This window comes from Anomaloglossus baeobatrachus, chromosome 1 (assembly GCF_048569485.1).
Source record: "Anomaloglossus baeobatrachus isolate aAnoBae1 chromosome 1, aAnoBae1.hap1, whole genome shotgun sequence".
Lineage (NCBI taxonomy): Eukaryota > Metazoa > Chordata > Amphibia > Anura > Aromobatidae > Anomaloglossus > Anomaloglossus baeobatrachus.
Window position 1 is genome coordinate 660069454 of NC_134353.1, and position 6161 is coordinate 660075614.

The following is a 6161-nucleotide window of genomic DNA, read 5'->3' on the forward strand; positions in this document are numbered from 1 at the left end:
GCATTTTTGCGTAACAGTTGTGGCGACAAAAAACGTCATTTCGGCGTTTGGAATTTTTTTGGCGCTATGTCGTTTACTGATCAGATTAATTGATTGTATATTTTGCTAGATCGGGCGTTTCGGAACGCGGCGATACCAAATGTGTGTAGTTTTTTTTAACCCTTTAAATTTTCAATGGGGCGAAAGGGGGGTGACTTGAACTTTTAGGTTTTTGTTTTTTTTAATTTAAAAAAATTTTTACTTTTTTTTTTTTATTTTACTAGTCCCCCTAGGGGGCTATATGGATGAACAATCCGATTGCTCTGCCCTATCTGCTGATCACAGCTGTAAACAGCAGATACGCTCACTTTGCTTCACTCGGCTCCGGGCCGAGTGAAACTGAAAGTAATTCATGTGTAGTACAGGAGTCATCACATGACCCTGTGCTACCAAGACAACCACCAGAAGTCACGTGATCACGTCACGTGACTTCCGGTATCGGCAGGTAAGTAAAAGATTACTGCCGTTATAGTGGCGCCGTTATAATGGCGCTGTCACATATTAACAGCGCCATTTAAGGGGTTAAACGGCACGAGCAGATAACGATTCTGCTCGTGCCTAGCAGGCACACATCTCAGCTGTGAAAATCAGCTGAGATATGCGCCGATCGCGGCATGCTGCCGGCAGCAGACCGCGGGCAGTAACATTATGACCGCTAGGAAGTAATATTACTGCCTGCGGTCGTTAAGGGGTTAAGAGTGGGACTCCTAGACTAGTAAATCCTATGCACTATATGCAAGGGCTGTAAAAAAATAGATGGTGGTACTCCAATACACCCTGGAAGACAAGCAGAGGAAGGTTTTAAATTTGTTTTTCCCCCCAATATTAAGAATGGGACTCCTAGACTAGTAAAGCCTATGCACTTTTCTTAAAAAAAAAAAAAAAATATTTGGGCATCACTGCACACAATCTCCTCATGTCCCTCTTGAAATGTGCAGGGTGAGAGGCCAGAATCAATACATGTAAATTTAAAGAGCTTCTCAGAGTGTCCAAGTGTGGGGTCACTTGTCTTCTGGGACTCGTTATGGTGCGAGGATGGAGGATTAAAGTGGGGATTATGTGGTTCGGTCTCTTATCTAGTGAGATTGGCCTGTGTAGAAGACAGGGTGGTGCTAGGGAACAGACTGCAAGTATTTTCTGCCATCCAACTAACCACCTGTTCACACTGTTCGCTCTCCTGCAAAGTGAGACAGTAAGGCTAGGTTCACACACTGCGTTTTTTTGACGCTGCGTTTTTGTGCGTTTTTTGCGGCAAAAAACGCACAAAAACGCACCCGCGGCAAAAAACGCGATTTGGTGCGTTTTTTGCTGCGTTTTTGCTCACTGCGTCTTTATGCGTTTTTTATCAGTGAACAAAAAAAAAGGTCTGATGTCATTTCCTTCTTCAATATGTTCTTCATTCTCCACTAATGTATGCAGGAGAGCAGACAGCTGCAGAACTACAAGTCTCAGCATACTCCATCCAATAGTGCATGCAGGAGAGCAGACAGCAGCTGCAGAACTACAAGGCTCAGCATGCTCCATCTAGGACTGTATGCTGGAGGGAGAGTCAGGGGGAGCAGACCTACAAGGCTTAGCATCCTCCATCCAATAGTGTATGCAGGAGAGCAGACAGCAGCTGCAGAATTGCAAGGCTCAGCATCCTCCATCCAATAGTGTATGTAGGAGAGCAGACAGCAGCTGTCGAACTACAAGGCTCAGCATCCTCCTTCCAGGACTGTATGCAGGATTTCTTTGCCCCCCCCCAAAAAAAAAATGACGTAGGCTTCGCCATATTTTTGTATGCTAGCCGGGTACAGCAGGCAGGTACGGGCTGCCCCCAACCCCCAGCTGCCTATTTGTACCTGGCTGGGAACCAAAAATATAGAGAAGCCCTTTTTTTTTAATTATTTCATGAATTTCATGAAATAATTAAAAAAAAAAATGACGTGAGCTTCGCCTAATTTTTGTGTCCAGCCGGGTACAACTAGGCAGCTGGGGATTGGAGTCCACAGTGCAGGGTGCCCATGCTTTCTGGGCACCCTCGCTGTGAATTGCAGTCCCGCAGCCACCTTAGAAAATGGCGCTTTCATAGAAGCGCCATCTTCTGGCGCTGTATCCAACTCTTCCAGCTGCCCTGATGCCGGGTGGCTCGCTGGGTAATAATGGGGTTAGGGCTAGCTGTATAGCTGGCCCTAAGCCCGAAATTCATGGTGTCACGCCAATATTAGACATGGCCACCATGAATTTCTAGTAAAGATAAAAAAAAAACACAACACACAGAAAAATATTTTTATTAGAAATAAAACACAACACAATTAGTCACTCCATCTTTATTGAAATAAAGAACCCCCCTCCGCAGTAATCCTGGGTCAAGGGTCCCGCGCCGTCCAATCCGGATCCAATATCATCTGATCGGTTTGCTGGAAGGCAAAGCGATCAGATGATGTGTCAGGTTCTAGGGGCTGAAGCACATCACACATCAGCTGATTGTATAATCGGCTTTTATACAATCAGCTGATGCATCGGTGCAAAAAAAAAAAAAAATATGTGCTGATTACCGGCAGCTCCTGCAGCGATGGGGCGGGAGTCTGATCCTGTCCGATCGCTGCAGCAGCTGCCGGTAATCAGGGATGAAGTCTCTTGACGGCAGGATCAGCTGATAGCCGGCCGGGCGCCCGCGTCACCGCGATACTTACGATCACCTGATGCGTCAGGTGACTGCATCAGGTGATCCATCGCCAGGTCCTGCATCCTGCAGGCATACGTACCCGGGGAGACTGCACACACCCGGAGCGGCGGTACCGGTAGGAGGATCTGGGAGCGGGCATGGCACCGGGAGTCTGCAGACAGGTGAGTATAACTTTTTTTTTTTTCTACTATTCACTTTTGATTGCCGCTTCCATCTCCCGCCCAGACATGGCGCCGCACGGCAGCATACATGCACAGGACCGGAGGTGGAAGTGGCGGTGACGGTACCGGGAGGATTCACGCTTCTGTGTTTACTGACAGAAGGAATCCTCTTCCTGTACACGTCACTTTACTACCCACCTCCTGCGTTTATAGCTGCGTTTTTGCTCTTAGAAACGCACCAAAACGCAGCTATATTTGCAATTTGCGTTTCTCATTGCGTCTTTCAACATCCCATTGCACTCAATGAATGAAACGCGCAGTGAAAAACGCGGGAATAATTGACATGCTGCGTTTTTGTGGCACCACAAAAACGCAGCTGAAAAAAAACAGATGTGTGCGGACAGCAAAAATGAAAACTCATAGACTTTGCTGGGGAAGCAAAGTCCTGCAGTTTTGAGGCCAAAAACGCACCCGAAAAACGCGCAAAAACGCCGCGAAAAACGCACTGTGCGCACATAGCCTAAGGTAAAAAGTCTTGTGGACTTCCGGTTCTTGCCCCAGCCATGTGAAGACGTGTTTGTCCTGAGCTCCGTCACTCCTCACCCACCAAACACATGTAGCGGAGCTCCTGCCTGCTGCCGACCACCTAGCAAGCTTACCGGAGATGCCTGGGAGCAGTGTGTGATCGGGACTTCGAAGCACAATCCTTGCAGGAGCAGTGCAGGTGAATTGTAAGAGTCTGCTCTCCGGCCACGAGGCAGCATGGAGCCGTGAGTGTGGAGCTGTGCCCGCCCCCCTGCATCAGAACTCTGCAGCGTCTGCAGTGTAACAGCCTGGGACAGCCGAAATAAGTAAATAAACAAACAAAAGTAAGACTGCACAGACAAAAACAAAGAACCATTGCATCCAAATAAAGGCCCGTCCTAATGAAATAAAGACAGACACCATTTTGTTGGCAGATATCGGTCACAGCTTTACTGATATATTATTATTTTACAAACTTTTCCAAACTCATTAAAACTTGTAAAACATATTTTATAAACTTTTTCCAAACTCTTTAGAACTTGTAAAACATAACTTGACTCCAGGTGAGAAGGGACACTCTACCACAGGACCAAGGACTTCCGCTCTCTCACCAGAATGCTGTTGACACATGCTGCTGTGACTTCACTGTACAAACATTTAGAAACTGTTACCAAAAAAGAAAAACAAGTAAAAAAAACCAAGCATTAACAATAGGGAGGGAGGGAGGGAGAGCTGCTGCCGGATCCTGGGATACCAGGGGAAGAGGCCGGACACCGGCCCAGACCCCAATATATAGGTAAAAATTACACCCTATAGGTGGGATTGGGAAATCGGGAGGGGCCAGGACGGAGTCCCCTCCCAAACAAAGGAAGAGCAGGGCCTGGACGGGAGAGGGGGCTGGACAAAAACAGCATTGGGGTTAACCCCTTGCTGCACAGTCTGGGGCAGTTTCATTATGCACTACACCGCCCACCAGACTGCACAGACAAAAACAAAGAACCATTGCATCCAAATAAAGGCCCATCCTAATGAAATAAAGACAGACACCATTTTGTTGGCAGATATCGGTCACAGCTTTACTGATATATTATTATTTTACAAACTTTTACAAACTCATTAAAACTTGTAAAACATATTTTATAAACTTTTTCCAAACTCTTTAGAACTTGTAAAACATAACTTGACTCCAGGTGAGAAGGGACACTCTACCACAGGACCAAGGACTTCCGCTCTCTCACCAGAATGCTGTTGACACATGCCAAGGAGGAGACCAGTCTCAAACTGAACTCCGACCCCCACCATTTGGAAAAAAGGCTTGCTCCAGGCCGCCCTGGATCATAGATAAAATTGTGTCCAGACCGATATCTGCCAAGAGCACACCATCTTGAAGCATTAACCTTCGGTTGTCATCTTCCAACTAAAATCATCGGAGCAGACAACTGCCTGCTGATGGCAATCACCTCCAACAAGACCTGAGCCATCTCAGGCCTCGAACCCAACCACTAAGCAGTTCGACAGAGTAGAATCCAAGATTGCGACTGTTACCAGCTCTCTGAACAGCCCAAAACACGTAGAAATGGCCAACAATCCAAAAAACTTTTTTTTTTTATAGCAATAAAACCTTTAAAGAAATTAACGAAAGTAAATGTGCTATAAAATTGGTTACTTCCTGCAATAAATCGTGCGATGCATATCTGCCAAAAAAAAGCAGAGCGCAATTTACCAATATGCACTGTATATCAGAGTCTGATAAAACCCGTCCTGGCAGCCTCAGTGGCTGCCACAATGAAAAGGAATGAGTCCCAAAGTGATCAGGGGGTGAAAAAACGGCAAGCGGTGAGGCAGCACCGAAAAAAGGAGCGGTAAACTGGTACCTAGTAAGGGGGGAACCATCCTAATAAACTAACAGTGAGGTACCAGTAGACCGACAAACAAAAATTCCGTCAAACGCAAAGGGCAGGTAGGGCCAGGGGAAGGAACAGTCTAATCCCAGAATCTCTGGCCACTTGGTCAGTTTGGGCTCCTGAATGCGGATACGCATGAAGGATCAATAAGTAGTATGGCACACAATTGAAGGCAACAAAACTATTCTTGGACGGTGTGGCGAGTTCGCTGACTCTGAGGGCCCAGAAAGGCCAAGTTAAAGGTTGTGGACAACAGGGATATCTCCCGTGGGATTGAACGAACAGCCTGCATAGTCAATTAACTGAAGAAGCATCAGGTAAAAAATTGGGATGCCTCTTATCTACGGATTGGTGGGACATAAACCAGCCATTAAAGGGATTTTCAAATAACAAAAGATTTAGTAACGTAGAACATCCCATCAAAAAATGAAACAAAATACAAATAAATGCTTCTGGGCTACTGAGGCGAAAGAACCAAAGTTATAAAGGTGCATCAAATATTGGAGGGTAACCTCCGAACAGGTAAAGTTATCAGAACCGAGGGACCAGCTACCAGCATACCTATACCTAACCACTGTTTCACGCCTATCCATAAAGTTGCCACTTTGAAGGGGGATCTGAAGTCCTAATCTCTGTCAGGAGTTGGTCCCGACAAGATCTCGCAGCGGTGTGGCAATGGCAACCCACCGGGCTGGCATTGGGTACCAGCTGAAAAATCCTGCAAACAGAAACGAGACAATCAATATGGAGCATTACTCTGAGAACCCGTAGCCCATGCTCGGATCCAAATGTGTATTGTATGCAGCGTAACATCAAACAAAATATTACAGTTGGCTAGTGACTTGTGGCAAAACTCCACAG